This window comes from Bos javanicus, chromosome 25 (genome assembly GCF_032452875.1).
Source record: "Bos javanicus breed banteng chromosome 25, ARS-OSU_banteng_1.0, whole genome shotgun sequence".
Classification (NCBI taxonomy): domain Eukaryota; kingdom Metazoa; phylum Chordata; class Mammalia; order Artiodactyla; family Bovidae; genus Bos; species Bos javanicus.
The window spans coordinates 5,934,200-5,952,023 of NC_083892.1; the positions used below are offsets into that span (position 1 = coordinate 5,934,200).

The 17,824-nt window shown below is 42.3% G+C and overlaps 1 protein-coding gene across 8 annotated transcripts in view; it reads left to right on the top strand.

Moving 5' to 3' along the window:
- RBFOX1 (RNA binding fox-1 homolog 1) overlaps positions 1-17,824 on the top strand; it is a 2,444,696-nt gene that overhangs the window by 1,728,391 nt on the left and 698,481 nt on the right. The gene's annotated exons all lie outside the window — the stretch shown is intronic.

Sequence of the window (17,824 nt, forward strand, 5' to 3'; positions counted from 1 at the left end):
CGCAGGATCTAAATAACGGGCTTCATCTTAAGACCAGTTGAGTTGAAAATATTTATCCCGGCTAATTTAGTATTGATTGAGTTGGTAAATACAGTATATCTTCTTTTGAAGTGCCATTATAGTAGATATGGATTTTTTGATTTAGATTCAGCAATAAATACTTTTTTTCTGGAATTTGTTTGACATCATTGTACTCTTTTTATGGACGATACGAGGTCTAAGTAATAACAAAGGTCAAAAGAACGCCTAGCTGCCTCCTTAATGTGAACGCCAGGCTCTTTGCTGAGTGGCTCAAATGCTACATGGCTGTTAACTGGCTGGGGTGGGTGAGCCGCTACTAAGTCAAGGACATTTTCTAGGAGAATTTGAGTCCTCCCTAGACCTTTTAGTTTTGGTGGCATGTGTATCTAGGAGGAGACACAATTTTAAAACTCAAATGCTATTTACCTTCCTAAAAATGAAACTCTCCCAGTGCTGAAGTGCATTGGTTGTAAACAGTGTTGCCTCGATGAGAGCAGAGAACAGTCTGCGTATCAGTGTAGCTTGGTTCTGCTTTGTTCTGCCGTGAAGGTGTCATGGTTGAGATCCTTGATGGCCTGGGTATGGTATCTTAAGAAACGTCTGGATTGCCTCCTCCACCCCCAATTTGTGTTTTTAAAAAAATGCATCATGTTTTGGATGGATGAATGTGAAGTCATAGTTGGCCTGTCTTTAATGTCACTGGTGGAAATTGGCAATTTTTACTGGACTGTGTGCTGTATAGTCATGTTTGTTATAAAAACGAAAGGGATCTGTTACTTTTAAAAGCATAACAGCAAGGTTAGGGGTTAAGCCTTGTGCTTGAAGGGAGCTTACAGCCGCCTAGTTTATTGAAGTGTTCTCATGTTGCTTATACTCTCTGCCTTGTAACTTTTCAGAGCCTTTACTTCCTGCCAGTCTCAAGATGACAATGATTTGCAGAGTTATTTCCATTTTACAATAGCTTTTGGCATCAGGTGTGTTAAATCCTTATGTAAAACAAACAACAAAATCCAGTTGTGTGGAACGGAGAGCTGGTGGGTTGAAGCTTTCTGCTTTTATGCATATTTATTGTATGTGGCGTCCCAGCACGGCCCTATGGATTAACCTCTCATCTCTCCCCACTTCACTCCTAAGTACCTGTGCCTGCATTAGCTGTGACTTCTTCATGAAACAGCCTTCAAGATGTTTTAAGCTTTCCTGAAGTCTCTTATTGCTTTTCCCTGCAGTCTGAATTACTGGTTCATCCTAGTAAATAATGTATTGCAACTTCAGATTTCTCTTCCTGTTTAGATGGGGACGATGTGGCCAGAACTAGGTCAGAGCTAGATAAAGAGGAATGCGTGCTTTTTTTTTTTTTTTGTCTCCAGGAGGCCTTGATAAATTCCTCAGAATTAAGAAAAAATTCAAATCTCTATGGCAAATGAGATTCCCCCGGCAAATTAAGGACGCAGGAGGTAATGAAGTACTTGTGTGCAGTTGGAGGGCTTTATTATTTTGCACTGATGGGGGCACTGTCAACAGGGGTGTGGTTGAAGAACAAGAATGGAGCACACCCCCCCACACACACACACTCTGTTGAATACATTTCAAGCTGTGATTTGATATGAGGAGTCATACAGTTAACTCTAACCTGGTGCTCCAAAAGCCCTGTATAAGACCATCCCTGATACCAGGGACTGAAGCTTTGTTGTTGCTGTTGTAGTCTGCTTTTACATTGTAAAGTAATTTATGTTTTGAATCGATAGATACATTCCAATCGATAGGAAACACATTTATGGGGTTTGAAATTTAAATGATGCCCAAGGGAATGCAGTGAAAATTTCCCTTCCTATTTGAATCTTAGGCATCCAGTTCCCTCCTGGGAGACACCCAACTGTTATTAGACTCTGTCTCATCTTTGACAGCTGTGTCTTGTATATGGATATTTTCTCCATCTTTTCTGTTTTCCTTCTCCCCCTTTTTCTCCCTACCTGATCCCTCCTTTCCTTTGAGTCCTCTCTTGCGTTTATACTCTGCCCTCCTATTACCTGAAAAGAAAACTTTCTTGAGGAAGGTGATTGCTTTTTTGTTAGGAAGACACACTTTTGGGGTGTTCCTGAAAAGAAATCTGGCTCTCATCTGAAATACCTGGCTATTTTAATGAAATGCGGTATTTCTTTTTTCCTTAGAAAAAGAGGCAGTGGGAGAAAAACAGATAGTGGTTTACTTACCAGCATCATTGAAGGATGTCTATCTGCCAGCCTCACTTCTTAAAACATTTTTTAAATACAGCAAACTTCATTTGTAGTCCAGGATTATTGGACCACGGCCATGTTGCCAAGTTTATATCCCTTCACCAGTACATTCTGTTAAGTTGTCAGATTTCAAGGAGGCAATTGGACGGTTATACAATGCACCCCCTTTATCTTAGCCTCCTGGAACAGCAGATAACACAAAAAGATCCAGCTACTCAACCATATTTAGTGCATGTAGACACCTGTAGGTATTGGTACATCCAAAACCCCTCTTATTCTCCTTTTCTCACAAATCCTATCCCCCCCCCCCAAAAATGCATTCTGTGAGGTACTTATTCTAAAAGATATTATAAATCAAAAATATTCTTTACTCAATTCATTATGTTAAAGAGTTAAACTTACTTTCTTTTAAGCTGCAGGACTTCTCAGAGCCTTTAATGTGCAAAAACAAAATACAGAGATGGTGATATACACATTATTAAAATTAATTTATTTTTTTAATTGGAGGAAAATTGCTTTACAATGTGATGGTTTCTGCCATACAGGAACGCAAATTAGCCATAATTATACATGTATCACCTCCTCATGAGCCTCCCTCTCCTCTCTTTATGCAATTTTTTGCAAACTCATCTGATTACAGACCACTTGGGGATGCGGAATACTCGGAGAAACACTTGGAAAATTATTGCAGTTTTGTTTTTGTTTTTCCAGTCAGAATGTTACTGTCTGAAAGTTACAGCAAAGCTAAGCATTCTTTAAAACATAAAACTATCTGGTCACCTCCCAATTTCAGCGTTTATTTGGTGGATTTGGGGGTAGGAAGCAGTAATCTAGAATCTTTGTGCCTCTCAGTCTTTCTTTCCTTCTTCCCAGAGGAAGAAGGAGCATCACATGCTGGGTACAACATTCTCATCAGGACTGAAAGCTAAGAGGAGCTTTTTCTTTTGATTGTGATTGGAGGAAAATCGTTCCCAGAAACCTTCTAGGCAGATGTTCTTTTTCATCTCATTGGCCAATCACCATGCCAATCACTGCCAGAGCGACTGGGGAGATCAGTGATTGGCCACAATGGCCATGATTTCCGCTCCCTCCCCCTGTCCCCAAGGGACAGGCACATTGTCACCGGAAGACGATAAGATTTGCTTAAAAAGGAAGGAGAGGAGCATGTTGGTTAGTGGAATTTCCCACTAGCGTAGGCCATGAAAGGAATCCCCACGAGTCCTCTCTGTCCCTCGTGTTGCTGGTTTCCTGTCAACCCCTTCAACCCTGCACGTAGGACTCTGGGAACCACACTTACAGCCTCAGCTATGCCCAAACTCTGGGTCGTGGAATCTGAAACAGATGCTTTCTCTGCCAGTCTCAGGGATCGCATCTCCCCATCCTAACCGCCTTTTCTACCCAGCTTGGCCCTCTCTTTGTATTTTACCTTATGTTCTTTGGAACCATCCTGGATCCTATCTTTGCTGATTTTCCCTCATCATTGGGTATGGGCAGCAGACCAAAGACCTCACTCCAGGACCTAGCTCAGCCCCAGACATATCATCCATGAGTTCCTGGCCTCTACTCCTCCCAAGAGAAGGCCTCCAGCCAGTCATTCTGAGTGATGACTCACCCTTCTCGGAAGGCTATTGGAATTACTCTCATTTCCAGTGAGCAAACAACAGAACAGAAAACCTGTTCATTCCTCCATCCTAAATTTTGTCAATCTAGAGTAGGCTAAGCCTTCTTCTAGTTTATCTATTCAGACTGTTGCTGGATCCCTTTGGGGTGGTAGCTCACAGGGCTCATCACAAAATCTGTGCATTGAAAGTTCTCTTGACACTGTAGGGCTGCAATTACTCAGGTTTGCTGCCAACCGATGGCCAACAATGCCAGTTGGACAGTTGTCATAACCCACCCATCAATATTTACCTCTCCAGCACCTGAAACCAACAAAGTGAGTGACAGTTGCTCAATCACGTCCAACTATTTGCAACCCCATGGACTGTACAGTCCATGGAATTCTCCAGGACAGAATACTGGAGTGGGTAGACTTTCCCTTCTCCAGGGGATCTTCCCAACCCAGGGATCGAACCCAGGTCTCCCGTATTGCAGACGGATTCTTTACCAGCTGAGCCACAAGGGAAGCCCCCCAAAAGGGAAGCCCCCCAAAAGGGAAGCCAACAAAGAAACAAACAACTAAGAGAGAAATTGTATGATTTTAGTACATTATTGTTGCTCTCATCAGTCTCCCAGTGGGAAAGATTGTATGGTCATAGAATCCAAAAATCATTTTTATTTGCATTCATATAAAATACTTGGTTACAAAGGGATCCTTTGTGCTGTGGCTCTCAGCTGGTGGATTTGGATGAGCGACTGTTGAAGAAGTTTGGTCAAGTCATTACTGGGCAGGTGAAGGTTTGGTTCCCAGGTGGATCAGAATCATCTGTGGGCTTAAATTTTACCTGTAACATGGCAGATGAATATCACGGGAGGCAGCATAGTTTGAGTGATTAGGGGCGGTTAGGAGCTCTGGTGACAGTCTTAGATTCCTGTCTCTCTATGCTTGAGTTTCTCTAGTGCAAAATAGGGAGATTTTCTCAAAGGATTGTTGATTGAATTAAATGACTTTTATAAAGCTCTTCCCCCAAAAAGTATATACTCATCATCAATGATCTTCTGAATTATTGATCTTACATTCTTCCAACTGGTCCTCTCATCCCTCTTCCCACTAGGAAGGTGTGTTGAGTGTGGTTAGTTGCTCAGTCATGTCCTACTCTTTGCGACCCCATGTAGCCCACCAGGCTCCTTTGTCTATGGGATTTTTCAGGGACAAATACTGGCGTGGGTTACCATATCCTTCTCCAGGGGATCTTCCTGACCCAGGCATTGAACCCGAGTCTCCTGTATCTCCTGCATTGCAGTCGGATTCCTTACCCTCTGAGCCATCAAGGAAGCCGTCCCACTAGGATTAGCATGCCAGAAAGTGTGTTCAGAGTCTGTCTGTCCTCACACTACCCCCAAACTAAAAAAAAAATAATTCAGAGGATGGGTTCTGTACCTGATGGAGTGGTAATGTCTTCAGAAGAAAACCACCCCTCACTTCATTAACAGATGAAAGAAACTGGCTTGGGCCAGCCTAGGCAGAAAAGGCAAGCAATCAGGCCTCACAAGGAACAAAGCTTAGAAGCTGAAAGCTATCAGGATTCAGGCAGCTTTTTCCTACCTCTTCTGTTTGGTTATCCTGTGGGTCCACTCTTTTGCTTTGCATTTTGAAGACTCTCTTCACCTTCTTTAGGCACATTGCACTTTCCAGCTGCTATGATTTATGCAGCATTTGTTCCTACAGGTACAGGGACTGAGTCTTCATGAATCCTGATTATAGATTTCCTGGAAAAGGAATCTGGTTGGCCCAGCCTTCGGTCAGTTCCTCACTCTGGTCCAATCAGCTGTGTTAAAGGGGCAGTGTAAATAAAGCCAGTTGCCCAGGGTCAACTATTGAGAGATGACTGAATAATCTGAGAAAGAAGATCATTGCCAGTGAGTAAATATCCCCAAGGATGTTTGCTATACTTTCCAAACTTGGAGGCCAGAGCTGAGCAAAATAAGTATGCCACAGTAGCATACTACTGGGAAATATAAGTATGCGACACCCTACTTAAGGGCTTCCCGGGTGGTTCAGTGGTAGAGAATCTGCCTGCCACTGCGAGTTCAATCCTTGGGTCAGGAAGATCCGTTGGAGAAGGAAATGGCAACTCACTCCAGTATTCTTGCCTGGAGAATCCCATGGACAGAGGAGCCCGGCGGGCTACAGTCCAGGGGGCCTCAAGAGTCAGACATGACTTAGTGACTAAACGATATCATCCCACTCATAGCTCAGTGTTTCCCAAAGTGTGAGACACTTACCCTGCATGATCCAGCCTCCAGGTGGTGAGCTTCAAGTCAAAAGGAAATGAAGAATCACTTAGGAAGTTACTCCCTTTTCAATTCTCTTTGGATCCTCTTTATGTCAATGAGAAACCCTGTTTAAGAGAGGAATCTTTAACAAGTCTCTACCAATTTCTAAGCTCTTTTTATAACAGAGACGGAGCATGCCTCAGGCTTAAAGCCTACAGCAGCCAAGGCATCTATCCAGACTTTAAAAACACTGTTTGCAAAATATCGTAGTTAAGAACAAGGGGCCTGGAGCTAGGCCTACTGAGATAAAAATCTAGACTCTGCGATTTAGTACTTAAGCCTGTTACTTAAATCTTCTCTTCCTCCAATTCCTCCTCTTTTAATGGAGATTATAGCTGCATGCATTTAATAAGGTGTGTGTGTGTGCATGCCAGCAAACAAAGATTAAAATAATTAATGCACATGAGGTGCATTAGTGTCTTAGAACAGTGTCTGGTAAAGGTTGGTAATTATTAGGTATTAATTTTTTTCTATTAACTTACATTCATGACTGTAGATACGGTTTTCTGTTTGAAGCGTCAACACAAAGTTTCTTCAGCAAGTACATCTATTTAGGTTAAAAACGAGTTGCTTTAAAGATAAATATTAACTACATAATGTTACAGATTGCCTGCAGTTATGACAGAAATCGTGACACTGGAATGCAAATGACGGAAGTTTTAGAAACACTAAAATGATGGTGCCAGCCTTGTGAAAGATGTTGTTGAGCAGATCTGCCTTATCAATATTTAATTTGCCAGTTAGAAGCAAGTTTCTCATTTCTACTCAATGCAAGAGTGATGTGGATTGCAGAATGCAAATGGCTAATGATCCTCTTGGCTTAAACCCATTGCCTTCATCCGGGCATCAGAAAATGAAATGTTCCCAACCTCCTGGGAAGTGAGCTGTCAACAGCAAAGCCATCTTTCCCTGTTTCTCTGCCCCCTACCCTCCAAAAGGCCAACCCATCCTCGATGGGTCTTAGGAGAGCAGGGAAAGAAACGTCAGCTCCCTACTCCTTGAAATGACCTCACAAGACTCATAGTTTTGGGATTACAGGTTTAGAATGGCACATTTTAAGTAAGATTGCCTGCTTCCCTTTAGCTATTTATTCAAGAAGTTCGTTCGTTTGTTTGTTTGTTTGTTTTAGGGGTGTATAGATAAGGGAAAGGACCTACATGCAAATCAACATAGCTCTGTTTTTTTTTTTTTTTTTAATATAATTTTACTTACTTATTTTTGTCTGTACTGCTCTTCATCGCTGCAGACTTTTCTTTTGTTGCGGCAAGCAGGGGGTTACTCTTTAGCTAAAGTGCCCAGGCTTCTCACTGCATTCTCTTACATTCATGACTGTAGATACGGTTTTCTTTTGCAGACGCAGCACGAAGTTTCCTTGGCAAGTCCATCTATTTAGGTTAAAAATGAGTTGCTTTAAAAATAAATATTAACTACATTAATGTTAATATTGTAGAATCTAGGGCGCGCAGGCTTCAGTAGTTGCGGCTCCTTGGTCTAGAGCTCGGACTTAGTAGTTGTGGGACAAGGGCTTAGTTGCTTCTCGGCCCATGGGATCTTCCTGGATCAGGGGTCTAACCCGTGTCTCCTGCATTGGCAGGCGGGTTCTTTACCACTGAGCCACCAGGGAAGCCTAAGAAGTGTTTCTGGATCATGTACCATATGCCCATCACTGTGCCAAGTGTTGGAGACAGACGGGTATAGCAAAGCCTACATGGCTCCCATTCTCCTAAACCTTACAGGTTAGTGGAGAAGATGAGCATTTGTCAAAAGACCAGCACAAAATGATACAGGGGAAAATGATAATTTTCTGAAATGAGAGATGCTGTGTAAAAGGACCCGGATGGAAAAACATACCTAAATGGCCTCCACTTATCAAACCAGCCAGAGTAACACACACACCATCCTATCCCTTTATAAAACATATTGACAGATGTCTGTGCAGCCTGTGAACTGACTGTTTTGTGCAACCTCACCTTTCTCTTCACCCGTTGAGGTGTCTGCTTGCCAAGAGTCAGTTGTATTTATTCCCAGACCTGCTTCTGCCAGCTGCACTTGTTATTGTAATTACATTATTTAGTGGAATATTATGTAAACTGGTGAAAAATGAGTGCAATAAGAAAAAGAGCTGTTTCTCTGAAAACAGTTAACGCTTTAGAAACATTCTATGAAAGCAAGCCTCAAACATTATTTGGCTTAGCTGTAAGAGGATGGTAACATGTTAGCCGAAAAAGAACCCTCAAAAATCTGGAAAGATTCTGCATTCAGAATTTTTCAAATGCATCTTGGAATTCTTGCGTAGCATTAAACAAAGCCAGAGCTGATAGTATAGATCAGAGCTTGGCAAACTTTTGCTGTGAAGGGCCAGATAATGAGTCTTTTAAGCTTCACAGCTATACAGTTTCTACTGCTATTATTCAAAATTGTCTTTGTAGCACTTAAACAGCCATGGACAAAATGAATGAGCACGGCTTTGCTCCAATAAAACTTTATTTACAAGAACAAGGGTTGGGTCCGGTTTGGCCCCCAAACCATGGTTGGCTGACTTCCACTGGAGACTGAGAAATGAAGATGAGGTTTGTGTGGGAAAGATGATGAGGGATTCCATTCGACACTCAAAGGCCTTGGACTCAACATCAAAGGTCAATAAATTAATGCACATTAATATATTTTACATTAAAGTAAAAAATTTAAGAAGCCTCTGTATCTCTTTAAAAGTGATTCCTTCTTTTCAAAGGCTTCTAATGAACTACCTTCTTCCATTCCCAAATGAGATGCCTTCTAGAGAGCTGATATAGGGCCTTGAAACCAAAATAAAATTATGCTTATTTTTATGTGCTAACCCATCAGTCTAGAATGGAGGGAAAAGTTTATTCTCTTTCTTGGGATCCCCCAGCAAGTAATTTCTGGAACTCCACATCGAGAGTGACATTGTCCACATATGTATCACGGGGCTTGTCCCATGCAAACTGATGTTCAGCTGCTCCAGAATATTCTCTTTTCTCAACAAGTATCTGGTAACTTGCCTGTCTAGATCACTCTGTCTTCAGAACTACTTCTCTGGAGGCATGAACATTATCGTCTATGTTAACATCCCCAAAACTCTGTTAAAGTCAGGCTTTGGTGATTGGCAAACACCAAATTTGTTGAACAACAAAACATGTTTGCCACATACTCAAGAGATGACAGAAATCCAGTGTGCATGACTTAGATGACTCACCATCATTGCCCCTACCTGGTTCTTTGCTTCCATGTATATTCAGGTGTGCACACACAAGGAAAAAAAAGATTGATTCTTGCTTTAATCTTATAAAACTAATGGTCCCATCTTAGAGATTTTTCCCAACCAAAGAGAGTTTCTTGCTGTTTAGTCCCGAAGTGTGTCTGACTGTCTGCGACCCCATGGACTGCAACACACCAGGCTTCCCTGTCCTTCACCATCTCCCAGAATTTGCTCAAATTCATGTCTGTGGAGTCGATGATGCCATCCAACCATCTCAACCTCTGTCGTTCCCTTCTCCTCCTGCCCTCAATCTTTCCCAGCATCAGGGTCTTTTCCAATAAGTTGGCTCCTTGCATCAGGTGGCCAAAGTATTGGAGGTTCTGTTTCAGCAAAGTCATTAGCTCTCTACTTGTAGAATTGACTGTAATTCAGACCACCAGAAAAATCTCCAAGGGCAGCTTCCCTACTAAAATAAGAAATTCGTAAATACATTTAAATTAAAAAAAAAAATGTTGCCTTCATTTTTGCACACCCTTCTTTCCAAATCTCATGGGTTCTCCAATATTCAAAAGATCAATAACAGATGAGCTAGAAGGATAATGGATCAAGAAACCAGCTGACTAGTTACAGACACTAGTTTTCCCAGCTTCATAGTGAGGTGCAGTTACATAGAGAGATGTACAGGTAGCCACCTCCCTGCATCTTAGATGCTGAATCCTGGCACTCACATGTGTGATAATACATCTGTCCTCCTTTGCATCTGCTGAGGCATTTCATCGTTTCCTCTAGGGAAGACTCCAGAGTTATTACATTTCGCACACTTGGCCTAATATTTATTTTCCTTTTCCTTTGCTTTCATTTCAGCCTAGTTTCCCAAGTCAGCATCCCCACCTTTCCAGGGCACACTTGTCCTATTTCTTGTTTTATCGTTAAATCAGTATCAAACAGCTTCCAACAAAACTGCTAATAATGCTGACATTTCAATTTGTCATCAGCATTCCTCATTCCTATGACTGATGTCTCAGTGAAGACTTACCCTCCTGCAGTGTACTTCTGAGATCTAAATACCATTCCAGGAAAAAAAAAAAAAAAACTTGATAGGGAACAGGGAGAATGGGGCAGGAATCAGATAAATAAGTATGTGTACTTTCCTGTACTTGAGTGAAGAAAGAGGCAAGTTTTCATCAGACAACAAGGCCTCCTATTCTTCATCATGAGAGCATCATAAGCTCATCATTAGCTCTCTCTTTAGAGAGCCCTTACTCAGGCTGTGCTGTTTGCAAGTACATAGCAGGTGGAGTGGACACATGCTTGTTTACTGTTGGTGTCCAGCAAGCATCCCTGCTCTCAGAGAACAGCATTCTGTGTGCTCTCGGGGTTAATTCTATTCCCTCACATGTTCATTGCTTGTGGTGGTTCAGTCGCTCAGTCATGTCTGACTCTTTGTGACCCCATGGATTGTAACCCATCAAACTCCTCTGTCCATGGGATTTCCCAGGCGAGAATACTGAGGTGCGTTGCCATTTCCTTCTCCAGGGAATCTTCCTGACTCAGGGTTCAAATCCTCCTCTCCTGCTTGACAGGTGAATTCCTTACCACTGAGACACTTGGGAAGCCCCATGTTCATTCTTACAGAGGCAATAAATAAGCCAAATAATATAGATATGGCCCAGGCAGCCAATGGGATTCCTTCTACGGAGATGTTGATGGGGGTCTTAGTCCATTCAGGCTGTTGTAACAAAATACCACAACTGGGTGACTTATCAACAACAGAAATGTATTTCTCACTGTTCTGAAGGCTGGAAGTTTGAGGTCAGGGTGCCAGGATGTTTTGTGAAGAGCTGATTTCTCATTATAGCCTGACATAGTGGAAAGGGCAGAGGATCTCTCTGGGGTCTTTTTATAATATGGCCACTAATCCCATTTGTGAGGGTCCTACCCTCATGACCTAATCACCCCCCCAAAGGCCCCACCTCCAACAACTATCACATTGGGCATTAGGATTTGAGTATGAAATTTAGGAGGACACTCTCACTGAAGGACTTCCCTGGTGGCTCAGATGGTAAAGAATCTGTCTGAAATGCGGGAGACTGAGGTTAGGTCCCTGGGTCAGGAACATCCCCTAGAGAAGGGAATAACTTTCCTGGTGGCTCAGCTGCAATGTGGGAGACCTGGGTTTGATCCTTGGGTTGGGAAGATCCCCTGGAGAAGGGAATGGCTACCCACTCCAGTATTCTGGCCTGGAGAATTCCATGGACTGTATAGTTCATGCAGTCACAAAGAGTCAGACATGGCTGAGTGACTTTCACTTTCTGTCCAGTATTCTTGCCTAGAGAATTCTGTGGACAGAGGAGCCATGGGGTTGCCAAAAGCTGGACATGACTGAGCAACTAAAAATCAATACATGAAAGAAGAAGGAAAAAAAATGCTCATTGAAACTGCAGCAGATGTGGATGGCAGTGATACACAATAGGGGAGAAAAAACTTACAACAAGCTGGAGTTGATTCATTTCAGGGGTGACATCCTGATAAGACTGAAGGAGGAAGCCACTTCCTAAAGTTAGCCTTGCAGATCCACCCTGCTTCCTCTTTTTATACTTAAGCTTGGTTATCCAGCTCTCCCTGGAGTTATCGCATACCCTTCCAGTGATCTCTTTTTCTGCTGAAGTTAGTCAGAATTCATTCCTTTGGCCTGTGATCAAAGAACCTTTAGTGATACACGGGGGACATATGCTAAACTTGGGAGAATTGCAGAGCCACGAGCTTGGTTAAAGGTTTGCTAAAAGCCAAGTCTTGTAGCATTTTCCAAAATGCTTCCCTGATGGCTGTGTGGATCAGCACTACCTTTTGGCATTGGTAGACCTTGGATTCATAGACCAAGGGAAGGCAGCTATCAGTTTCCATCCACAGAGGACATAGGGCCAGATGTTTTACCTACATTTGTTTATTTCATTGAGTTGCCATGAGCCTGAGAGGCATGTCAGAGCTTATTCCTTTTTTGGATAAGTAAGATATTCTCTTTCAGCCACAAGGAATCACCCAGATCCCTGCAGATAGAGGAGAGCTGATACAAGATCATCACATGTCACTCAGTTAATGCTTCTCAATGTGTGTGTGTGTGCTCAGTCACTTAGTTGTGTCAAACTCTTTGTGGCCCCATGGATTGTAGCCCACCAGGCTCCTCTGTCCATGGGATTTCCCAGGCAAGACTACTGAAGTGGGTTGCCATTTCCTTCTCCAAAGGAATCTTCCTGACCCAGAGATTAAACCCACGTCTCCTGCATTGGCAGGTGGATTCTTTGCCACTGAGCCACTTGGAAAGCGCAGTACTTCTCACCATACACCCCAGAGGCCACCTAGAGTATTAATGAAAACTACCATTTTTTTTCTTTTTTTGTCAAACTTAGTTGGTAAAACATTCTGATTCCCTAACCTCACCCTAGAGATACCAAATTATCATATTATTATGGGCTGAATCATGTCGTCAAATTCATATGTTGAAATTCTAACTGCCCCGCCCCCCATACAACAGAATGTGACAGTATTTAGAGATGGGTCTTTAAAGAAGTAATTGAGTTACAATGAGTTCAAATGGGTGGGCTCTACTCCAATAGGACTGGTGTCTTTATAAGAAGAGATGAGAACACAGACACACACAGAGGAAAAGCCATGTGAAGACACAGGGAGAACATGGCCATCTTCAAGTCAGAAGTATAGGCCTCAGAAGAAACCAACTTGCCTGACACCTTGATCTCAGACTCTTGACCTCCAGAGCTGTGAAAAAATAAATTTCTAGTGTTTAAGCCACCTAGGCTGCAGCACTGTGTTCTGGTTTGTTGTTCGTTGTTCAGTCCCTAAGTTGTGTCTCTTTGTGAGCCCATGGGCTGCAGCAGGTCAGCTTTCTCTGTCCTCCACTGTCTCCCAGAGTTTGCTCAAACTCATGTCCATTGAGTCAGTGATGCCATCCAATCATCTCATCCTCTGTCATCCCCTTCTCCTCCTGCCTTCAATCCTCCACAGTATCAGGGTCTTTTCCAATGAGTCACTCTTCACACCAGGTGGCCAAAGTATTGGCATTTTAGCTTCAGCATCAGTCCTTCCAATGGATATTCAGCACTGATTTCCTTTAAGATTGACTGGTTTGAGCTCCTGCAGTCCAACAGACTCTCAAGAGTTCTCTAGCACCACAGTTTGAAAGCATCAGTTCTTTAGCGCTCAGCCTTCTTTATCATCTAACTTTCACAGTGTATGTGTTACGGTACCCCTGGAAGATTCACGCATGTCCTGTGAGTCTCCAAGACATTACTACTAAACAGATGCAAGATGGTGTAGTTGATTTTGATGTGTTTTGGTACCTTTGATTTTTGTGCCCTGTTTAGCGTATCTGACTCTTTGTGTCTGACTCCAAGAACAGTATCTCACCAGGCTCCTCCATTCAAGGGATTCTCTAGGCAAGAATAATGGAGTGGGTAGCCATTCCCTTCTCCAGGAGATCTTCCCAACCCAGGGATTGAATCTGGGTCTCCTGCATTGCAGACATATTCTTTACCATCTGAGTCACCAGGGAAGCCCTGATGATAGGTGATTTAAAAAAAAATTATATATATATATATATATATATGCCCTCTCTTGAAGGGCAAGAATTATTTCCTAGACTCCTTCTGTGTTACCTGAGGGTACAACACATCAAATGGACGAATCAGTGCTATTCTTGATGGAAGTCTTGGATTTTTGAGTAGATTCAAGCTTGATCTTTCATTGAGATTACATTTCCCAACATTTGGGCAACTTGTGTTGAGCTGACGGGGTCATTGGCACACTCAATTTTGACAGCACAATGTCCTTCAAGCATGTGGGGAAACCAACGCCTTTGCTGCTACCTTTTGCACGTTTGTGTTTGCTCTGATGGTATTTCTAATTCACAGGTTGTGGTGAAGAGTATAGCAAGCTTCCTGGATAGAAAGCTTAGAGTCATCATTTCTGTGAGCTCGTTGTCTAAGATGCAGTGCATGTATACACAGAGAGTAATACTCACAGACTATTCTGCCAAGAATAAGTCAGAGATTAAACATTTTCAGCGAGTTTTACAGTGTTATTTTCTATGGTTATATACACTTGATCTTGACTGCATTTATGGTTCGACACTTTTAAGCCAAAGGCATGTTTTTATAGATGTCTGAATTAAACATAGGACAGTTTCCAAGATAGCTGAGTTGATCTTTAAGTGGTTTTGATTAACCTGGTTTTGCTTATTTGCTCCTACGTATTCCTAAGCAGAGTCATTTCCCTTTGCATAAAGTGATTTGGGAACACAGCCCCAGGAAGCATAATTTGCTAAATAGCCAAGAGCATCATGTCCAGAATATTTTTGCAAAGTTGCCTCAAACTAAAAACTTGAGACTTAGCCATTTTCTCCCCTCGGCTAATCAGGTGATGCAGTTTGGGAAATTGCAACAAAACTGTCGTTGTTGCTGTTCATTCGCTAATCGTGTCTTCTTCTTTAGCGACCCCATGAACTGTAGCCTGCCAGGCTCCTCCACCCATGGGATCCTCCAGGCAAGGACACAGGATTGAGTTGACATTTTCTTCTCCAGGGGATCTTCCTGACCCAGGGATTGAACCCACATCTCTGGTGTCTCCTGCATTGGCAGGCGAATTATTTACCACCGAACTACCAGGGAAGCCCCAACCTAAATTTATAGATACCAGACTGATTAAGGTCAACAAAAACCAAAGCTGACAAGACTGCGGTTAGGAGGGTTGATGAACCAGTGAGCAGGGATCAGGTCTGAATTTGCAAAGTCTTTAGTGCATTCAGTTTTGCCCAGAGAGGCATGTGGTCATGTGTCCTTCTGGATACATTTGTCATTAAGAGAAATTAACTCCTAATAAACAGGCTGGCGCTTCATGGGCACGTCCTCACCCCAAGCTTGAAAAAGGTGGGTCCCATCTGGTTTGACACACTGTAGATTCTTCAAAGGCTCAGCTTCTCTGCTGCTACTATAAACCTGTCATCTTAAGAAGCCTTGATCCTTAGGCATCTTAGAACAATGACGTTATTCAATAGTTTCTACTGAGCATCTGTACACCACCAGGAAAGTAGCTATCTAACCTTTAAGGCAAAGTAAGTAGGTATCTTGCCCTTGGGTATGCAGTCTTCTCGAAGGTGTGAAATGTGGAAATAAGCAATGATAAAATACGGCAGAAGAAAATCCCATTTAGTAGGTATGAAATGAGGTGCTGTGAGAGCTCAAAGGAGAATAGTATTGCTCACCCTAGATGCCAAGGCTGGACAGAATTTTTTTTTAATAATTTTATTTATTTACCTATCTATTTTTGGCCATTCTGGGTCTTTGTTGCTGTGCATGCTTTTCTTTAGTTGCTGTGAGTGGGGGCTATTTCTCTAGTTGGGATGCATGGGCTTCTCATTGCGGTGGCTTCTCTTGCTGTGGAGGACGGGCTCTAGGGCATACGGGTTTCAGTAGCTGCAGCACGTAGGCTCAGCAGTGGTGGATCCCAGGCTCCAGAACACAGGCTCAGTAGTTGTGGCACGTGGGGTTAGTTACTCTGCGGCATGTGGACCATCCTCGACCAGGGACGGAACCCGTGTCTCCTGCATTGACAGGCATGTTATTTACCACTGAGCCACCAGGGACGCCCCTGAGACAGATCTTTTAAAGGATAATCCCCCACCTGTCCCCCAACTTTGAAATCTTGCCTGAGTTCTGGGTTTTAATAACCAAAGACTACTGTTTATTTCAACTTAAGTATTACTTAAGCATCTCAAACTCAATATACCCAAATCCACGTTCCTCCATCTTCCCGTTCCACACATATCCATCAATCTAGTCTTTCTTTCCTCTTCTATCTCCTCATAAGAGATTCTGATTCATTTGCTGAGGCCATAAAACTAAGGTGTCACTCTTGGCTCTTACATCTTCCTCATCTCTACAATCTCCTTCAGACTTGAGATCCGTACGATCTCTCAAATCTGTCAGTGCCTCTCCAAATCCATTTTTGCAAACAGAGTTGAGGCCACCATGATTTCTCATACGGATTACCCCCAGAGCTTTCAAACAACTTGACCAGCTTTCTGGTTCTTGTTCCCTTTTAGGGTGAATATGTATTCAGGGTTGCTTGGAACAGTCCCAATTACCACTGTTGTTCTGGTGTAATTATGAATCGTCCTTCCATCCCGTCCAATAAACCACTGTTTTGAACAACTGATCATGATTTCTCAACATTCCATTCACTCTTCTGGGCCAGAAGGACCTTGCAGAAGCTTAATACTACTCTTACTCTTTATTTTGTTACTATGCTTCTCACCTTCTTTATGCTTGCATGCATACTAAGTCGCTTCAGTTATATCCAACTCTTTGCAAACCCCTACTAAGTTCCTCTGTCCGTGGGATTCTCTAGGCAAAGACTGGAGTGGTTTGCCATGCCCTCATACATGTAATCTGTAATTGTCTAGTTTATTTACCGATTAACTAGTTCAAGGTCTCTTTTTCCTACCTTCCTACTACCCTTAGAGTTAATCCCCTAGAGCTAATTTTACTTATTTTTCTGTTCTCTAATGCCTATAACATAATAGTATCTACATAAATGTTTGAAAATACAAGCTGAATATTGCTTTTTATTATTAATATAGTGAAAGAAAGCAGGATGAAGGCAAGTATATAATTTCACCTGTATGATAACCTATATCCCAGAGAGCTGCCCTACGACAAGAGATTATAATGTACCAGTGTGTCCTCTGATTTTGTCCAAGGGTTAACTAACTATGCCTCACAGGCCATATCTGGCCTGTGGATTGTTTTTGCATAGCCCATGGCCTATGAATATTTTTTAAATGTCTTTAAATGGTTAAAAATAAGAATAGGTGATTAAAATCATATGTCATCTGCAAAGCCTAAAATTTTCATTATCTGGCCTTTGTTGAAAATGTCAGCCAATCCCAGCCCTTTAATAAGAGCTATGCCTTAAGACTATGGACAAATTCAAAGCAGATTTGCCCTAACCAATTATGAAAATGAACTTGAAGAGGTCAAGAGCATTTATCAATTATTTAAGGGTTTCTGGGGAGAAAAAGAACAACAACAACAACAACAAAAAAGCAAAACAAAATCTGAACTGTAGCTTAAAGGAAAAAACAAAAAAACAAAATTTAGACCCTCTATCATGTGTCAATTAAAATGTTCACCACAAAACAACAACTACACTAGTCATGTGTAGAAGAGGAAAAAAAAAAAAAAAGAACAATCATCTAGGTCAGGGACTCGCAAATTACAGCCTGTGAGACAGCCACCTGCTTTTATAAATAAAGTTTCACTGGGATGCAGCCAATGGTAGAGTTGAGTAGTTTCATCAGAGACCGGAAAGTCCACAATGCCTGAAATATTTCTTCTCTGGCCCT